At 41.3% G+C, this 21492-nt stretch overlaps 1 protein-coding gene across 13 annotated transcripts in view; it reads right to left on the bottom strand.

Moving 5' to 3' along the window:
• LOC109041386 (mitochondrial protein C2orf69 homolog) overlaps window positions 1-21492 on the bottom strand; it is a 74808-nt gene that overhangs the window by 42143 nt on the left and 11173 nt on the right. For 6 of the 13 annotated variants that reach the window (XM_072306346.1, XM_072306348.1, XM_072306347.1 and 3 more), the window contains one exon: window positions 6555-6648. The exons of 5 other annotated variants lie outside the window; for them this stretch is intronic. The gene's annotated coding sequence lies outside the window, so the exon portion shown is untranslated. Of the gene's footprint in view, window positions 1-6554; window positions 6649-6878; window positions 9636-16454; window positions 16501-21492 lie in introns of those variants that run through there. 2 more of the 13 variants (XR_011900850.1, XM_072306351.1) reach the window with 2 other exon arrangements.

Below are 21492 nucleotides of genomic sequence, written 5' to 3' on the forward strand. Positions count from 1 at the left end.
ATAATTCAAAGTAGTCCGAAACCATAGAGTACAATAGAGTCGCAAAGTACTGGAGCGGCGATGAAGCCAATCCATGAACAGGCGTTTCCGAGCCGCGTGTGCTCCGAAAATAGTGAACCATTTGTGAACCCAACGGCATTTTGTAACACGGCGGCTTATGGAGAAATCAAGAACTGCTTGTGGTTTTTAGGTATTTTATAATTCAATCAGCATTAATTTTCGCAAATTTTGCTATTTAAAGGTAGTCAAAGCCATAATGAATCCATTGATGTATATTACTCCTGGATAATATTCATATTGGGATTTAATTTCTGACTTATACCAAGTGTGAACCTACCGGCATTTCTTATCACGGCGGCTTACGGGAAAAGCAACGACTGCCCGTGTTTTTTCGACATTTTTTAATTTCATCGATATTAATTTGTGCAAATTTTGCTATAATTAGATAGTCAAAGTCATAATGAATCCATTGATGTATATTACTCCTGGATAAAATTCATATAGGAATTTAATTTCTGACTTATACCAAGTGTGAACCAACCGGCATTTTTTTACACGGTGGCTTATGGAGAAATCAACGACTGCTTGTGTTTTTTCGACTTTTTTTAATTCCATCGGTATTAATTTGTGCAAATTTTGCTTGAAATAGATATTCAAAGCCATAATGAATCCATTAATGTATGTTACTCCGAGATAATATTCATATATGGACTCAATTTCAGACTTATTACCGGCCTACTTATTTTAGCTGGTTCAGTGTGTGTCTAGCCGACGAACGGAGCCGAGTCGGGACTGTCGGGAGTGGGGAGCGCTGAGCGCGAGTCTCTGCGTATGCGTCATCGCTAGTCGCCGCACACTAGTCTCCGGAGAACTGGACAAAACAGCCTCGAAAAGTGACTTCATCGGCGATCCAGTACTTTGCGACTCTATTGTACTCTATGTCCAAAACACGCTGTACTAGAAAAGGCGGCACAGGCAGGACACAGGCCAGGAGCGCCCACTAGGTGGCGCTGCATTTCGCGGCGCAGATTAGAGTCCCTATATACTGAGAGTCAAGACAATGCGAATCCATTTCTGATTGGTTACCCGGATTTTAGGCCTTCACAGTGTCACAAACGGGAATAAAGATTATATTTTCACCAATTGCAAAGATTATAATCTGGAGTGGACCGAGGAATTTCGGGTTCGACAAGGAACAAACGGAATGAGAGAAGGAACGGAGAAAGGGATTTAAGAATGAGCCGATCAAAGATTACGAAAAATGTTCAATTTGTGTAATCTTTATTCCCGTTTGTGACTCCATGAGGAGTGTTGTCTTGACTCTCAGTATAAAGGGACTCTAGCGCAGATTACTCAAAAAGTCTACAGCGCATGCGCAGCCCATGTCGGCACCAACCAAGTTCCTGGAATCAGTCTGATCAGCAAAGGTTGCAACTGTTCGAGAGAGTCCACCATTTGTTATCTTGATATTGGCGTACCAAGTGATTTTCGCAGTTTAATGTTGTGCTTGAAGTGATGCTTATACCTCCGTGTTTAACATACATAAAAGCTCGTTAATTATCTGGTTTGCACTTACTTGTCTGTTTCTAATTCTGTATCTCAAGTCAATGTCCACAATTTTAACCTGTAGACCTCATGTTCTACTCTAAAACTGAAAGTGCTTATTCCTCCTCTAGTACGTACACATAAATGAAAGTCGTGCCTATGAAGTGAATGATAGTATTTTAATTAATCGTCATTTATCGCAAATAAGTAGATAATTAACGAAATTTTCTAATCGTAAACACGTTAGGAGAGAAAGAGACGCACAAACTACGAAAAGCCCAAAAATGAATGCCACACTATGTTTTGCGAATAAAATGGATTCTAATGTTACTGCACGTCCGTGCAATGTAGTCACTGCCACGTCCCTGCAATGTAGACACTGCAACGTTCCTGCGACGTGGACACTGAAACGTTCCTGTAAACGTTGTCGCTGACAACGTTTACACGGGAACGTTCCGGAAACGGTAATACATGGACATCCACGTAGAATTACACGTTCCGGTACACGTTGTTTTCCACGTGGAAGGTTTCACGAGAAACGTGGAATTCTACGTTGTTGTCAACGTTGAAATTGTTATCTGGGAATTGTCACAACAAACATCGTGAGTAACTTATGCCATTTTCATAGCAAAGGTACGTCACTGAAACATTTGTATGCTTTTCCACAATTTAGTATTCAAATAAAAACAGCAAAGCCTTCTACATCTTTTTGGAGGCAACAATTCTTATTTAGAGTCCAACCAACACCTTTTTAAGCGAAAATAACACAAGGTGCGGTTGCGGTAGTAAAAGCAAAGACGTGGATGAAACCAAGCAATCAAAGAATAAACCCATTATGTACTCCTATTTCTCAAAAATATCAGTTTAATGGCCACTGAACGGTTCCAGAGCGGTTCAACGGTGCAAAAACGTATTTACCATGCGACCTGCTACAGTGAAGCGAGTCAAAGGCAGAAGTCAGACATGATGCGGAGAAGCTCTTCCTTAATAGTTTCCTTAAAGTTTCCGAAACATAGTCTATGTTCCGTACCTATCTAGGACTTATCTTAAAAGAGACAATCTTAAAAGAGACTTTTTTAGAATTCACCCCCCCCCCCCCCCCGAATAATTAGGTGATACATCGGTATTGTTAATTGTTTTGTATTTCTTCCCATTAACTCTTGGCTGGAAAGAACGGCGACTCACGCTTCAACATGCTGCGGATTAGGAAATTTGACGTAGTCAGAAAATCCTGCTTTCGGCTTCAGCGCGCCTTCACGCATCGTCCTTGGAAACAGAAAATGTGCGATGCTTCTGCGTGCTACAAACGCATGAAAACAGGAAGAGGCTCGTGCGTCTCTCAAAAGAGGGCCGGAAAGAAAAGAGGGGGGGAGGAGCCACTGAATGGAGCAAAGAGGATACAAGGGGGCTTGTATCCTCAGGGGACGCCCCCTGGCCGCTACGCGGCCCAACCCCCTGAAGGCGCTCCGCGCCATCAATAGGCCGCCTCGCGGCCCTATTTTTACCCTTTTACCCCTTATCAATGTTGATTTTATTTGTCTCCTAAAAAATTACGATATGAGGTATACTTTACTTTCAGAATGAAATAATATTTGGCTTTGATGAATGAAGAATTTCTTTTTTTTTTTTTTTGAATCAATAGGACGCGTTTTGGAATAACTGCTTGATGAAATATTGCAGTAAAAAAACGAACAATGATAATCAGGTAATACTTAAAATAGTCAGGAGATGGGGATCGAACCCACACCGTGATTCAAGCGGACGCATCCGACGTCTTAGACGACTCGGCCACCGCTCTTATGGAGATACTAGGGGGCTACGCCCCCTGGCCGCTACGCGGCCCAACCCCCTGAAGGCGCTCCGCGCCATCAATGGGCCGCTTCGCGGCCCTGTTTTTACCCTTCTATCAGTGTTAGTTTTATTTTTCCCCTAAACAATTACGATATGAGGTATACTTTAATTTTAAACTTTACTTAAAATTACTTTAAAATTAAAAGGACGCGTTTTGGAATGATTGCTTGATGAAATATTGTAGTAAAACAATGAACAATGATAGTCAGGTAATAATTAAGAATTTCATGAGTCGGGGATCGAACCCACACCGAGTTCAAAGTGGACGCATTCGACGCCTTAGACGACTTGGTCACCGCTCTACGTGAGGGTTTTGGAGCGAATCTTGTGTACATAAGTGTAGAGCTGATGCGCAGGCTACACAGCTACTGTGCAACCTCCTCGACCACTGCGCATCCTCCCACGCATAGCGGTAGCAGTACCGGAGCATTCTATAAACTCACTCACTTTTATAACGTGATTTTAAAAAAAACCTGGGTCCTTTTTCCAAAATCTGATTACAGCGGGCTCATCTAGGGCCCAAAAATACGCAAAAATCAAAACCCACAAAATACGCAAAAATCATGGAAATCGGCCCGGTAGAACGCTCAAACGAACTATGACAAAAAGTATAAATTTACATTGTTTAAATGGGAGAATTCGCAACTTTACCACGTAATATAAAAAAACCTGGGCCATATTTTGAAAATCTGAAAAGAGTTGGCTTATCTAGAGACAATTGCCCGTCGATAACAGCAAAAATCATTAAAATCGGCCCGGTAGAACGCTGGAACTAAGCGTTACCAGTTTCGCAAAATTAGGAGGTCTTGGAGGTCATAGTATAGATTGGGCGTGAATCTTGTGTAGATAAGTATAGAGCTGATGCGCAGGCTACCCAGCTACTGCGCAACCTTCTCGACCACTGCGCATCCTCCCGCGCACAGCGGTAGCAGTCCCGGAGCATTCCGTAAATTCACTCAATTTTATAACGTGGTGATAAAAAACCTGGGTCCTATTTCCAAAATCTGATTAGAGCGGGCTCATCTAGGGCCTATTACCTGTCGATTTACGCAAAAATCATGGAAATCGGCCCGGTAGAACGCTCAAACCAACTATGACAAAAAGTATAAATTTACATTGTTTAAATTGGAGAATTCGCAACTTTACCACGTAATATAACAAAACCTGGGCCATATTTTGAAAATCTGAAAAGAGTTGGCTTATCTAGAGACAATTGTCCGTCGATAGCCGCAAAAATCATTAAAATCGGCCCGGTAGAACGCTGGAACTACGCGTCACCAGTTACGCAAAATTAGGAGGTCTTGGAGCTTATATATATGATGATGATGATGATGATATCAGTGGTTGGCACGGCACCAGACCCGAAGCCAGACGCGCGACTCAAAATAAACAGCCTCACTAATCACTACGACTTCTGGATGGAGCTGTGGTTAGCGGATGGCAGACGACGCGCGGTGATAAGTTGAAAGCGCGCATTTTCAGCAATATTTTGACCTCACGTCACGCCGGCGCTACAATGCTACATCCAGCGCAGTTGAAATATGATGGGGAGTTAGGTTTAAATTAAAAATGCATCAGGTAGAGCGGAAGAAGAGAAGAATGAAAGAAGTATCCAGAAGAATTACAATGCAATGATGTTTCAGTACAGAATTAAAAGTATTTTCCCATTTTAAAAATGCCTCAGTTTCCCCTTGGTTACTGCAAGGTCAGCCCTGTACTTACAAGGAGAAGAGGCATCAAAATTCACAGTTGAGACGGTTTCGGAGGTCAAAGTTTGTGTCAATCCTTACAATTCGAACACCATCGTTGCTATAATGAATGTGGATAGTGAGCGGATAAAAAGTACTTCCTGCATTGGAAACTTATCAATGGCTTACAAGGCACAGGTACATACCTACCCTTCGAAGTATTCCATGCAGAATCTATGAACTTTCATGAATAGTAATTTCCATGGATATCCGCGGAAGTCAACGGTTGGCGCTCGGACGGTTGACAATTTCCTTTTCCATGGACGGGGGACGTCGATCTCGGGCTATGGATTCCGTGAAAATTCTACGGATTCCCGAACTCATCCAAAAAATTTATCCAAAGCCAAAAACCAATACAATATTTTTAACACACTAAAAAAACTACTTGACGTCGGAGAGAGTCGAAATTTAGACTGTAGTGCGTCCGTCTAATTAGTGAATTATTAGACTTAAGGAAAGATTAAAAATAATATTATTTCTTTACCCACCAATGTTACGTGCTCTGAGAAATTATATGCATTCAGATGAAGAAGTTATGCGGACGTGAGTGATCGTTCAAATTAATTTTAAGTAGGAGTCGGCGTAGAATCCGTGGATGTACCTTCTATCGCGTGTTCTTTGAATGCGCCATTATGGAAGCCGTGGCATCTCTTTGAAGTCCATGCCCTTTTCTAAGGAGATCCTCAGTTGTCCATGGAGAAATTGTATACTTTCACGGATATCCACACAAAGCTACGGATATCTATACGCTCTATGCAGAACATCACTCACCATCCATTCACTCAGCAAGATGCTAAAAAAGCTATGTGCGAACTTATCACAAAATCGTGGGAACAAGAATGGAGCACAAGTGAACAGAATCGTCTCCGTAGAGCCCCCATGCCGTATCCAAGAACATCTAACCACAAATCAAGATCATGTGAAGTCCAAATTGCGCGTCTCAGGATAGGTCACACTTTTTTCACTCACAATCATATCATATCTAAAGAAAACCAACCCATCTGCCACTTCTGCAATTCATCACCTCTAACCATCAAACACATACTTATGGACTGCTCTTCCCTCCGATATCTCCAATCACAGATCTACTCCCCTACAATCAACAGAAATACAAACCCTCTTACATGCGATGAACCTAATATTACCACCAAAATTCTGAAACTCTTCACCTCTCTTAATTTAAAAATCCAAATTTTAGTTTATACTCCTATTTTCAAAATTGTCTGTAAAGACGTTAATAGCCTGAGTCGCTGAATGTCTTAAAATTATAATAACTAACTAACTAACTATCTATACGCATTCACAGATTTCCGTGAAAGGATATGGAATCTGTGCAAAACACTTTCAGCAGGGTGAGGATATATTTTAAGAGGTTTTAAACATCGACTGCGATCTATAGTAAATACTAACCTCAATCCTCGCAGTACAATTCTGCAACTAGATGAGTTTTTGTAAGACTGCTGTCACGTTGACATTTTGCCCTGTGATTAGACGTGTTAGCCCACTGAAAAGAGATTTAAATTAAAATGATGAACGGCGTTTGAAGGAGGGTGCACACAAACTGATAGTAATTTACGCAAATACAGAAATAGATATAAATGATTAAAAATGAAAATCCATAACAGATTATCAAAGAACCGGGTGATGGGCTAAAAAAACTATCTGCGGAGACAGTTATCCGAAAGTTTTGACTTACACTCATCACAAAACACATCGAATTTATAGGATACTAACTCTTGAGAGAACGAAAGAAATCCAAGCAGCGTTCACAAATTCGTCTCTCAGAAACTGTCATTTTACTATTTTCCTCTTACGAGGTGTTCTCACTCGTCCGAATAGTGTACTTGACTCGAATCTTGCCTATGTAAAACAGACACCATCTCCAAAAGCATTTACTATATGGGAGCAAATCACCCCCGGCGAGATTAATAATCGAAGGAATTGCGCCGTTGGTAGCACTCGACGGCTCTCAGCCGGATGTCCTCGAAGCACAGTCCGATGTCCGACTTCAACTTGCGCACTCGCACGTTCACATCCTCTCTCATGAGATCGTAGCACATAGCAATGAGCCCCATCCCGAGGAGCAAGTAAACAAAATTGATGACTAGCTTGGTCTGACTCCGGGCGTCCAGAATGCTTGCCCCGGGCACGAAATCTCCGATACCGATCTTGCAGAGACTTGTGACGCAAAAGTAGGAGCTGTCCAAGTAGGACCAGTTCTCCCACTCAGCGAACATGATGGTCCCGCCGGCAACATAAGCAGCTAGCACCCAGAGGCACGCCGTCGAGGGGACAATAACTCGGGACGCAGCGCCCAGATCGTGCTTGGCCTTGCGGTCTTCCATGCTGCAGCGGTAAATCCAAGTATATCCCCAGCGGAAAGTCTGGGCCAGGACCTTGCCCATGTTTCTGAAGTAGAGGACATAGAGGGGTATGCCAAAAACAGCGTAGACGACGGTGGCGGCTTTACCTCCGGCCGTGCGGGGGACCATGTTCCCGTATCCGATCATGGTAAAGATGGAGCAGGAGAACATGAGAGCAGCAGAGTAGGACCAGAGTTCGTCGGTGCGTCCGTCGTAACCAGCCTTGGAGGCATTGACGATGCCGTGCTGGAAGCGAACGAGGGTCTCGTTGGCCCGAGCCCGCCAGGCGGTGCGGTCAATAACGTTGACGACCAAGATAAGGTCCCATAGAAGGGAGGCTGTCTCGTTCGTGAGCTGCTCTACGCGGAGTATCTCTGGACGGTCGCGGGCTGACTCGATGTACTTAAACCCAAACATGCCGACAACGGCGTAACCCACGATGAGCCCTCCGACGCCCACCTGCGTGCACATAAAAGCCACCAACTTTCGGCAGCAGTCCTTCACCTTCTCGCGGGGGTCCGAAGCTGACGTGGACACGGAGTTGCGCGACCCCTGAGAGCCACCATTCGAGGAGCGCATTGTGATATCGTGCATGCCCGACCGCGATCCGTCCGTCACTGCCGCCCACCGTGCGCTATTTCTGGAGCGCCACTGCTGCACCCCTCCATCACTTGCGCGGCGCTATCTTCCGTAAACCGAAAATAATCTCTGGCCATCCGCCTCAAGGTAGGTGTGCAATAAGAATGGAGTAGTGCTCTTAGCGGGTAACGTTGCATGCTGTCAAAGATTTCGGTGTCAACATACCAAAAATTTGATATTTCGAGCTAGGGGTCCTCCTTGTTCCCCATTGGTAAAGTCTCAGGGGGCTACATGACCATCAAATTAGGATTCCTTCGGGTCGATCACACGTGTTAAACGTCTTCCTTTCGAGCATCTGCGTCAACTAAGTGAACTAGAATTTTTTGGAGGGTGGAGGGCTTCCGTCCCCCTCTTTCAAGGGTCAGTATTTCGGACACGGATGGGCCGATTCTTGATTTCTTGGTATCGATTTCGGTTGAGATTTTCCTAATTCCTGATGTCGATGAAATAGTTTAAAAAATTTGCAGTAAACCTTTATCTTCATAGCGAAGACCCCCCCCCCCCCTTTAGCCACCACGCGGGAACGAGGGTCCTTCGGAACTATGAAATTCTGACTTCTTGAGATCAATTCCCCGTTAATCCCAACCATCCCACAATTCGTCCGACATTAAATAATAGAGAAAAAAGCCAGGTGCGGGTGGTTTGGGCCCCTGTATGCTGTATGCTAAGTACACTAATAAGGGGATATGTTCACAGGGTGGCAGGAGGGGCGCTGGGCACAAGGGGGGGAGGAGAAAGAAATGTAGCCCCAACATAACTTCCGAACAAATACGGAACCAAACGAAAACAAACAACGAATTCGTCGTGATTCTTGTGTTACCATGCTACTTTTCAGTGTTTTGTTTCTTCTAAGGACCTCAGTGGTATATTCTATGACTAAAATGTCGAAGAGCAGGGCGGTAAAAAAAATAATAGACTGGAAAATACAGTGGGAGAGGAGCAAGGGAAGGTGAGCATTTGTAAATTGAGGTATCGCTGCACTGTTTTTGAGCAATTCTCGGCCTCGTGAATATATTTCCCAAAGTTTTAAGACATTTCAGGCAAATCAATTTGATGAGATCCAATCTTTGACCGCTTCTGACTGTACATAAATATAAAGCATAGAGAGTAAGATCACCTGTGCGCCCACGGTAGTTCTCCGCACTTAGAAAATAAGCAGGCCACTCAAACCTTGGTACCTCTCTCTAGATCTACATGTGGATGGACGGGGATATATATATATATATATATATATCGAAATGCATGATCCCTGTTCTCTATCCTCACTTTCGTTCCTCCTCTTTTTTTGCTTTTCTCTTTCCTCCTCTCCCTCTTTTCCTCACTTTGGCAGTCACCGGCCCACTGGATGTATCTCAATATCTCAGTGTGCTGGTCTGTGCCTTGCCTTGCCTTGCCCTGCCCCCTCCCCCCACCTTTGTTTGAAATTTCTTTTCATTGATGTCGTGTATTCAGCAAAACAACAGAGAGTTGTTATGTAGTATCCTGGGCAATATGCAGGTGAGCGGGTAAACCATTGTTGACTGAGCAATTTCAACTCACGAGCCCTGCATTGAGTCATATACTTGAACATTAGTTACCATTACTCTCCACTTTCTGTATTTTTGACGCACAGAACGTAATTTAACATGATTATGCCTTCAAAACGGGACAAGTCGAGATAGAAGTTGTTATTCTATGAAATATATATTTTTAACTGACGAATTATTTTCAGTTACAGTCGAACATTTGTAGAAAAATAAATTTAAACAAAAAAAGCCATGTTACGAGTTTTTAGAGCCAAAATAAGAGGGAACCCATAGAGAAAATACAGAAGGTGGTGGCAAGCGGAGAAATGTACTCTTCTACGTCACGGCTAAAAATGAAGCTGCCCTTCTGATTGGTCCAGAGGATTGCGGGAAAATCGAGACCTCTTTGAGATTTAAAAGGGAGCGGGAAAGGTTGTAAGGTTCCCACTTATTTTAGCTCTAAAAACTCGTAAGTATGACTTTTTACGTTTCAATATGTTTTTTTATCAATGTTCCACCGTAACTGAAAATAATTTGTAAGTTAAAAATAAATAATTCATATAATAACAACTTTTATCTCGACTCGTCCCGTTTTAAAGGTATAACCATGTTAAATTATGTTCTGTGCGTCAAAAAAGAAGACATTGGAGAGTGATGGTAACTCATGTTAAATTATATGACTTTCAATGTTAGTTTGAGTGGTGATGTAGGTCTTTATACATAGGTTCCATCTTCCATCATGAAATGCATGAAATGTACTTTTTCTTAACAGCGCGCCAGTCCGTGTATTTTTCTACGTCACAGAAAATCTTCAAGATGGCTGCCTTGCCACCACCTTCTGTATTTTCTCTATGGTAGAGTCCCTTTATACCCAGAGTTACGACAACTCACTTTTGGTTGGGCCAGGGTTGGGCTGAAAGTGGCCTAAAAAAAAATCCAATTCTGATTGGTTCTCGCTCATGGAGGCCGAAACGAGTGCACCAAGATGGCGGTACCTCGTATGTGAACAAGAATAATGAAAATATTACCTAATTGTGGTTTATCAAGAGTAAATTGTTATTTCCATTGGTCCAAAATGAAAATAGATCAAGAAATTATTCACAAACCAATCTCATTTTATTGTTAATTGATCAGTTTGTTGATGTTGTTGTTTTTGTGTGACAGACATCGCAGGATTCCTGATCCTTATCCCTCAATATCGTTCGTTTGGGTGCACTCGTTTCGGCCTCCATGGCCAGCCAAGGCCGGCTGTCAGTCAGCTGATAATCGAGTTGACGTAACTCTGGGTATAAAGGGACTCTACTCTATGGAGGGAACCTCACAACCTTTCCCGCTCCTTTTTAAATTTTAAAGAGGTCTCGGTTTTTCTGCAATCCTATTGACCAATCAGAAGGGCGGCTTCATTTTTAGCTGTGATGTAGAAAAGAACATTTCTCCGCTTGCCACCACCTTCTGTATTTTCTCTATGGCCCCTGGATGTGCTTTGAATGTAGATGGTTAGGATTATTTTTACACTTCATCACATTTTACTGGTCAAATATGTATTTCTATGGATCAGCTGGTAATGTTTTAGAACTGAGGAAAGAAAAGAAGAGACCGGTGTCACATCTGAGAACAGCACTATTCAACATAAAAATAATGTGGTAACTAATGGGACAACTGTTGATGGACGCAGTTTATTCCATGTCAATTCAATTCAATTCTTTAAGTGCGTCTTCGCGTTCCATTGTGCGTCTTGCGTCTAATTGCGTCTTATTAAGCAAAAGCTGCGTATAATTCTTCAAAAATTGTAAACTTTTACAATTTGATGATTAAAATGCACCTCCAATCATACCAATATCACATTCTCCTCGTATGTATTTAGTTCCCAAGGCTATTCGCTTTTGCCTTACAATAATTTTTCTTCACCACGCATTAACATTACTGCACCGGGACCGCCAGCTGACAGCAACGCAAAGGCAACCCTTGTGTAGTGACCTAACATAGAACAAGATATATGTATCTTTGGTGTTAGTTATTGCCGATTCTAATTAAAATACAAAAAAAGTTTTTAGTACTTTTACTTTTAAATTTTAAAATTACTTAAATAAAGCCTTCCGCCTAAAAAAGTAGAAACTAACATTTCGCCGTAAAAAACGTGAGCTTACATTTGAATATTTTGACAGGGTTTATTCCTGGGCTAGTTTTATTTGACAACCAATAACTTCATAACTAACATTTTCCAAGAATTGCACTTATGAACCCGTTTGCAATCCATTAGCTAACACATCTTAAAACTGTCAAACATTAATGCATGTGAGATGTGCTTCCAAACATCACCTTTTTGATAACTTCAAACATTCACATCCAAAATAATTTAGCATGTCAAAATCTTGTTTTTCATTTTTAAAAAAAGAATGGCTTCAAATTTATTTTTATAGTTCGAAAAATATTGATAAGAACATTGTTTGTAAAATAAACGCATTGAGAAATCGTAGAAATTGCCGCGCAGCGTGCGAATTCAGATTTCTCGCATCAAATGCTGGCTTCTGATTGGTTGATAGACGCGTTCCATCGTGCGTCTTATTTAACCGATAAGTGCGTTCCACAGCGTCCCATCTTGCGTTTTTTATAATCTGTGGCGCAGAGACACTGATTCTTTATTTATTTCTAGAGTACCTTTATAGACAGAGTATGGCCATTCGTATCTTTTAACTACAGGAAAACTGTTCCGCTTTTTGATTGGTCAACGAGTTTTTAGGCTTCATGATGCTCTTAGGGCCGTAAATAAACAAACAAGATGGCGGCTCACCGTAACATCGATGAGAAGCTAAATTTGACAAAAATTTCAATTATGCGGCAGTAACAATTTAAGGTTTATCTACAGCTGCGTGAAGTAAGAAATTTCTCCCCGCAGGGGCGCCACCCCTGTGTTTTGATTTTTTGGTCCATGCTATTAGAGTCTGTACAGCTTCACATGAGTCCTTGCGCTTTTATTTAAAGTTGAAGGAATTTGTGTTTAAATCGAAGAGTCATAAGTTCTAGCCATAACATTCTTCTTCCTATTGACCCTAAAAACCACGTGAAAAGTCATTTATGAAGCTCTGCAATTTGATCCCAGAAAAAAGTAGGGTTACGCATGATGACCTTGATGCAACCAATCGCGATTGATCGCTCTCAACAGTTGCAGATATCTCTCTCCCACCGTGAGATGTCTCTCTCGCACTTACAGATATCCCGTAAGAGAAACTGGGATCAATTTACAGCTTTAATTATAAGACTTTCAAAGCTCGCGTTTGATTCTAAGGATTCCAGACGTATGCTGCTAGAACTTATGAGTCTTAGAATTTAAGATACCTATTGTGATATTTAAATAATCACTGATTTCGGAGTCGGATTTTAGCAGCGCAACGTGGTGGATTTTTTCGGAACTACAGCTGAAGATTAACCTTTAACGAGCATATCTACGAATAGCACACGAAAAACACATGAAAACATTGTTAAATTGCCTTTCACCTTTATCACAGGAGGATGTAAGATGTGCATAACCTCAATCTTGCTTGCTGATAACGGCCATCTTGTTTGTTTATTTACGGCCCTAAGAGCATCGTGTCAGCCTAATCGCTCGCGACTATAGTCCCTTTATACTGAGAGTCAAGACAATGCGAATCCATTTCTGATTGGTTAACCGGATTTTAGGCCTTCACAGTGTCACAAACGGGAATAAAGATTACATTTTCACCAATTGCAAAGATTAAAATCTGGAATGGACCGAGGAATTTCGGGTTCGACAAGGAACAAACGGAATGAGAGAAGGAACGGTGAAAGGAATTTAAGAATGAGCCGATCAAAGATTACGAAAAACGTTCAATTTGTGTAATCTTTATTCCCGTTTGTGACTCCATGAGGGGTGTTGTCTTGTCTCTCAGTATAAAGGGACTCTACTCGCGACCAATGAAAAACCGGAACAGAAATGGCCATTTATTTCTCAGTTTATAGTACAAAATATGAATTAACAAACAACTGAGCTCATCCATGAAATTTACTCGTATGGAAGAGTCAGTAATTACATAATTTAATTCAGTCTAATTAAATGTGATATACGTCTTTTCTTTTCTTCCCCCAGTCCTGGGCGCGTTGAGAACATGAGAAGATGAAAAGAATGAGCTTGTTCAGTAATTCGTAATTCTTGCATTTTTGGAAACTAGAGAGTGCACATAGTTCACAGGAATTTTCCCCGATTTTTTTGAGCAATATTAACACACGAAATACGAGTCCAAAAGTCTGTATTTTGGGCTCCCATTTAAACGCGCGCCGCTTGGGCCATCTCAAAATGGCGCCCATTCTATCCGTCCGGCGGTGGCCACATTTCTGACGTAGCGTGCCAGCGAGGTACCCCTGCGTGCCTCTGCTGCGTGTGCGTCGTATAAACAAACGAAGATTGATAACACGAAGGATCCAAACAACTCGAAATCTCTTAATTTTAATTAATTTAAATCCATTTTTGACTTCAACCAAGCATCCTATATATTAAAATGCAACGTTCCGAATCTTGGGGCATTAAATTTGAGAGAACCACCGGACCGATTTGCCTGATCTTTTTTTTAAATGAAAGCCCCTGAGCTGTAGATTTGCAGGCTGTGATCGTTTTTTCGATTTTCTCAAATTTTTCACCATAATTTTCTCAAATTTTCTTCGATGCATTAAAACGGAGGTCCGAATGTGTGGACGTTAACTTTGAGAGAACCACCGGACCTATTTGCATAATTTTTGTTTTAAATTAAAGCCTGTGATCTGTAGATTTGCAGGCTGTGATCGTTTTTTCGATTTTCTCAAATTTTTCACCATAATTTTCTCAAATTTTCTTCGATGCATTAAAACGGAGGTCCGAATGTGTGGACGTTAACTTTGAGAGAACCACCGGACCTATTTGCATAATTTTTGTTTTAAATTAAAGCCTGTGATCTGTAGATTTGCAGGCTGTGATCGTTTTTTCGATTTTCTCAAATTGTCTTACTTTTATCGACGAGTGAAGTTTAGCTGGGCTCAAATTTTCTCCCATTTATTCAGACTAAAGTCCGCCCTGGTAGCACAGCTCGGATCGGTAAGGTTTTAGAAACATTCCACTTGTGTCGAAACTGATTCATCTCGATGAAACATATTAAAAACATTTCAGAAATGTTTCAAGGACGCAAATACTTTGAAAATTTCATTGAAACATATCCAAAACATTTTGAAAATGTTTTCAAATTGGATACATTTAACACAACAGAAATGTTTTGAAAACCAATCCTAAACATTTTACAAAAGAAAAATTTGGAGGGGAAATGAAATGTTTTAAAAACATTTTGAAGACAAAGTTGCGAGTCATGTAAAATATTTCATCAGAGACAACATGTTTTGAACACAGTTTAAAAATATTTTCATTTCATCTTGCAGAAACGTGAAACAATGTTTTTAAAATGTGTTCAAAATGTTTTCAAATTGTTCTACTATCACTTTTTAAAAACGTTTTCAACACATCTCCAACATGTTCTCAGATACTTCTAATTTCGAAGTGTTTGGTGAAATGTTTTGGAAATATTCTGAAAATGTTTCAAATTAATCTACAGATTGTTTCAAGCAACTTTTCAAAGTACTGTCAGATACTTTTCCTGCACGGCTCAACGACACCTTCCTGGAACCTATCTGACACATTTTAGATATGTTTTCAATTATTAATAAATATTACTGATTGGTGTGGTATATCTCCAACTCATTTTCAAAACGTTTTAATTCTCTTTCCGATCAGCATCCTCAATTCATTTCAAAACGTTTTGAATATAAATCGAACCAGTGTCGCTGAAGTTTTAGAAAAATGTTTTCAACACATCTCCAACACGTTCTCAGAAACTTTCAATTTCGAAGTGTTCCGTGAAATGTTTTCGAAATATTTTGAAAATGTTTCCCCCCATTTCATTCTTATTTGTTCTTTTCTCTTTCCAACTTTGTTTCAAATTTGCTTGATACTTCGTTTCTTCCTCTCTCTTTATTTTGTTGGTCGGTCGACTGCGTTGATCGGCTTTTTGCTATTGAAAGCACATTAAGACTTCATGGATTTTCAATATCATCATTTGATCTTCCGGAATTGCTTCCAATTAACCAGAATCTTCAAGGGTCGGAGCCTGATTCTCCTCCCCCTAAAACTATGATTCCATGATTTCTGCTGCTAACCCAGAGCAACATCAAATTATTTCTGAAATAATTAGTCTCATCCAAAATCCATCTTACACGTGTAATGCGATTTTCATTGATGGTCCAGGAGGATCGGGAAAAACTTTCGTTTAAGAATGTCTTACTGCGTATTGTACAAAGGAAAACTTAGACGTCATCTCCGTTGCTTGGACAGGTATCGCCGCATCGTTGCTCCCTAACGGTCGGCCGGTTCATGGCAAATTCAAAATTCCTTCGGTTCTGAATGAGAATTCTGTGTCAAGTCTGACGGTTAGCTCAAGAGAGGCTGAGACTATTCGGAAAACAACGATCATTTTTTGGGGTGAAGCTCTCATGGTTATCACGCATGCTCTGGCATGCATCGACCGACTTCTTAGAGAATGGGTAATGATATCCCTTTTCGAGGAAAAATTGTCGTCTAGGGTGGTGATTTTAGACAGGTTTTACCCGTTGTTCCGCATGCTTCTCGCCAAACATTGGTGCAAAACGCAATCAAATTCTCACCACTTTGACCTCTTTTCAAAATCAGAAAACTTACTCAAAATATGAGAACTTTGCAAGACGAAGCGGAGTTTGCAAAATTTTAACTCGAAATAGGTGATGGTGTTTACCTTTCTGCTAAAAAAGGCCATGCCGGAATTCATTGATTGACCGACAAGCAGTATTACTGAAACTGATATTATTACTGAAAGGAGGGGTGGCGATTTGGGCCATTTCCGGCCCCACCTAATCCGGGACTTTTTTTGCTGTGATTCGTTACGTATAAGTGTCAAGAGAAAGCATGCCAAGTTTCAGGCCGATCGGCCCAATATTCGGGGGGTAGGGGCCCCCCGAATTTTTAAGCGCAAAATCGGTATTAATTTTGTAGCGCCGTCAATTTCGCTCGTATACAGATGAAAATTGGGTGTCAGGGGTAAAATTTTGCGTTCTTTCCATTTCCGCCGTCAAAATTGACACTGGGGCAAAATTAAGGGGGTTTTGGGGGGTTTTTCGCGTTTTTTCGCGTTTTTTACCAATTTTCTGCGGTTTTCATGCTTTAAGTCAGAGATTTTGAGCCAAACGACCACAGATTTGATTTCTACGCAAAAAATTACATAGGAACATAATGACCAACTAACACTCAACAGCGGATTTCTCTAGGAAAAACTGACCCATAAGTATGTGTTCACTCAGAAATTTTGAAAATAGCCATGTTTCGGGTACAGCCCAAGCTTGTAGCACTACCATATTCACATATGATACGCTCTAGGTCGACCCTGTTGATATTATCGAGAACTTGAAATGCTACCCGCTTGGGCGGAGGGTCGAATTCTCCTCAGAAACGAATAAAAAAGGCGATAAAATTACGTTTCACGTGAATTGTTGCGAGCGGAATGTTATTATATCGGCAACTTTCACCTCCAACTTATGTAATTTTTTGCGTGCTTTCCATTTCTGCCATGAAAATTGGCATCAAAGCAATTTTAAACGGTTTTTGGGGTTTTTTTATCATTTTTTAATCATTTTTTACCAGTTTTTTTCCGGTCTTTTGCGGTTTTCGTGTTTGAAACCTCATGTGGCATATCAGTTCTGTGGTTTCTTGGTTTTTACCGACATCAAGAAAAAGAGCCCCGAAGATTGTCATCCTCTTATGGAGACTGCCTAGAGGATGCTGCTTACTTATGGTCTGACGAGGATTCAGAATGAGAGATAAGGATTTTACACAACATTTCTTCTGCTATACGATTCATCCGTGACGTATTTTATGGATGTGATAGTAAACGTATTTTGAGGAAAATTAAAATTTGTGGTCGTTTGGCTCATTTGGTGAGGTTTCAAACATGAAAACCGCAAAAGACCGGAAAAAAATGATTAAAAAATGATAAAAAACCCCAAAAACCCGTTTAAAATTGCTTTGATGCCAATTTTCATGGCAGAAATGGAAAGCACGCAAAAAATTACATAAGTTGGAGGTGAAAGTTGCCGATATAATAACATTCCGCTCGCAACAATTCACGTGAAACGTAATTTTATCGCCTTTTTTATTCGTTTCTGAGGAGAATTCGACCCTCCGCCCAAGCGGGTAGCATTTCAAGTTCCCGATAATATCAACAGGGTCGACCTAGAGCGTATCATATGTGAATATGGTAGTGCTACAAGCTTGGGCTGTACCCGAAACATGGCTATTTTCAAAATTTCTGAGTGAACACATACTTATGGGTCAGTTTTTCCTAGAGAAATCCGCTGTTGAGTGTTAGTTGGTCATTATGTTCCTATGTAATTTTTTGCGTAGAAATCAAATCTGTGGTCGTTTGGCTCAAAATCTCTGACTTAAAGCATGAAAACCGCAGAAAATTGGTAAAAAACGCGAAAAACCCCCCAAAATCCCCCTTAATTTTGCCCCAGTGTCAATTGTGACGGCGGAAATGGAAAGAACGCAAAATTTTACCCCTGACACCCAATTTTCATCTGTATACGAGCGAAATTGACGGCGCTACAAAATTAAAACCGATTTTGCGCTTAAAAATTCGGGGGCCCCTGCCCCCCGAATATTGGGCCGATCGGCCTGAAACTTGGCATGCTTTCTCTTGACACTTATACGTAACGAATCACAGCAAAAAAAGTCCCGGATTAGGTGGGGCCGGAAATGGCCCAAATCGCCACCCCTCCTTTATGGAAAAGGTAGCTTCCTCATGCTCGAACGTAGATTTCACAAACTGCGCAATTCTGGCCCCTAAAAATAAGCATTGCAATGAAATTAACGACAAGGTTGTTGAAGTTCTTTTAGGTGTCTCTAAAACGTACTTCAGTGTTAACAGGCTCATTGTAGAGGAAGAGGGAGAGGCTCTCAATTTTCCCCTCGAATTCTTGGACAGTCTTAATCTTAGTGGCTTACCACCGCTTAAACTCACACTTTTGGAGGGGGTTTTTGTCATGCTTTTAAGAAACCTCAACGTTTCTAAAGGTTTATCGAATGGTACCCGATTGATCGTCTGGAAACGTTATGAAAATTGTCTTGATTTGCAGGTCATTTCCGGCGAGAAGGCCGGTGAAAGAATTTCACTGCCAAGAATTGATTTGTCACCTGCAGACTCCTCTCTCCCTTTCACTTTTAAGAGGCGACAATTTCCAATTCGCATTGTGTTCTGCATGACCATCATCAAAGCTAAGGGTCAAACACTGAAGCGAGTCGGCATTTATTTACCCCAAACAGTTTTTGGCCATGGTCAACATGTACGTTGCACTCTCACGAGCTACATCGTACAAAAATTTTGAAGTCCAAATTCTTCCCAAAGGCAACCGTACAAAAAACATCGTGCACAAAGAGGTGCTTCGATCTTTTATAAATCCCAAAAGCCTCATAGTCATTAGAAAATTATCAAAAAATAAGAATAAAAAAAAATTAAAAAATAACACACAAAAAAAAGAAAAACTAATAATGCGAGCTTTTTATAACATTTTTCGGTAGAATGGCAGTCTCCACCCTGTAATGCAGAGAGGCAGTTAAATTTCTTGATCTTCTGCCGCAGAATCATCATCATTATTAAATAGATTCAACTAATTGCTCCGATTCCAAATAAGCTACTGCACCACCATTGCTAGCTGTGGAGGGCGCCCGGAGCAGCTAGTTTGGTAATAATATTCATCGTAATTTACAACCTGAAGCCACGGCGTATCGGCTCATTTTAAGGTGCATTCTGAAAATCAGTTTTACAAGTCCAATGTCCAAACCCAGACTTTCTTCTTTTACTATTTTTTGACCATTCTCTTTTCATTTTCGCCTCAAATCAAATGTTTTGCAGTTTCTTTGTCTTAAGTATGTGGTCCTGAATTCATTCAAGAGTTAGAGGTTCACCATTTATTTAGTATTATAGCCTTTTGACCTCTCAAGCTTCACCAATATGATCTCATGTAGTTTGAAGTTTCTTTGGCCGAAACCAAGTGATTACACATCTGATGTGTGTCTTATGGCTCCTCAAATTCGCAGTTTAGAACTAAATCAGAGACTGCAGTTACTTAATCCAGTTCTGCTCTCTTGTTCAATGTTTGTCATAAGTGTTTGTTTGTGTCTGTTCTTTGTAAGTGACCACTGTAGTGCATACACACAGTTATGCTATCGGTACAAGTATTATTTCTTGTTTTTTACAGTCAGGACTTTCTCTTAAGCGCAATAATTTACCAAAGAAATTCACCTAGTTGCGTAAATAATTTGGTGTGTAGATATTCTGTTAATATCTCCTTGCGGTGATGCAAAGTTTCTGAGATCTGTCAAAAGTGGGTTTTGCATTTAGACGGTCTCTCTTGTATGACAAAATTACTGCTCTGGCAGCTTCAAAGAGGTTGTTCCAAAAACGCCGATTTTGGCCCCCCCCTGGATTTGGCTCAAACTTTGCTCAGATGTTGTACTAAGTGTCCCCGATGCTTCGGCAAAATTTCAGCCCCCTCGGATAATTAGGGGGGAGGGGGCAGGGGGGCAAAGTTGCAATTTTTTTAAAACTTTAAAAATCGATATCTCGCGAACGGTTTGAGTGTAAGTGTTGCGGTTTGCGCTAAAAAACGTTAAAAAATATTCTCTACAAAAATATTAATGCTGTTTGCACGGTTGCGTAATTTATCGCGGTCATAAATCGATTTTTTCGATTTTGACGTTTCGACTTTTTTTTAGTTTTTCGCCTCTCCTCTCTTTGGAATCGTTGCTACGTGAATGAAAACCTGTTGAGGTGATTCTCCATGAAATTCTGCATCTACTTCACTTTGTTTGACCTTGGGGAAACGATTCGTTCGTGAGTTACAGCGATTTTTCTGCGCGTTACCGGTTACGCGCGGGCGGCATATCGGCGGCGCTCCATCCCGCGCGGGCAAGGCAGAGGTTGTTTCACCGCTATAGAGCCTCATATTCATGCTGTAGGCTGTAATTATCGATATTTTCTCCTCCCACACCCTTCCCCTCCAATAAATAATTTTTTTATACTTCGTTATACAGGGTATGCCAGACCACCCGTAACAGGTCTTTTTCTCGGTTGGTTTAGGTAGTACGAAGTGGGGGACTGCGGGGTTGAACAGGGAATTGACCCCAAGGAATCAGAATTTCACGGCCCCGAAACCCCCCTAGCCACCCTCGGGGGGTAAAAGGGGGAGGCACAATGTCTCCCGACTTTTGGGATCGTGAACCCATCTTTACCTCCCAAGGGGGGCATGGGGGGTTTCGAGGCCGTGAAATTCTGATTCCTTGGGGTCAATTCCCTGTTCAACCCCGCAGTCCCCCACTTCGTACTACCTAAACCAACCGAGAAAAAGACCTGTTACGGGTGGTCTGGCATACCCTGTATAACGAAGTATAAAAAAATTATTTATTGGAGGAGAAGGGTGTGGGAGGAGAAAATATCGATAATTACAGCCTACAGCATGAATATGAGGCTCTATAGCGGTGAAACAACCTCTGCCTTGCCCGCGCGGGATGGAGCGCCGCCGATATGCCGCCCGCGCGTAACCGGTAACGCGCAGAAAAATCGCTGTAACTCACGAACGAATCGTTTCCCCAAGGTCAAACAAAGTGAAGTAGATGCAGAATTTCATGGAGAATCACCTCAACAGGTTTTCATTCACGTAGCAACGATTCCAAAGAGAGGAGAGGCGAAAAACTAAAAAAAAGTCGAAACGTCAAAATCG

This window comes from Bemisia tabaci, chromosome 1 (genome assembly GCF_918797505.1).
Source record: "Bemisia tabaci chromosome 1, PGI_BMITA_v3".
NCBI classification, from domain to species: Eukaryota; Metazoa; Arthropoda; class Insecta; order Hemiptera; family Aleyrodidae; genus Bemisia; species Bemisia tabaci.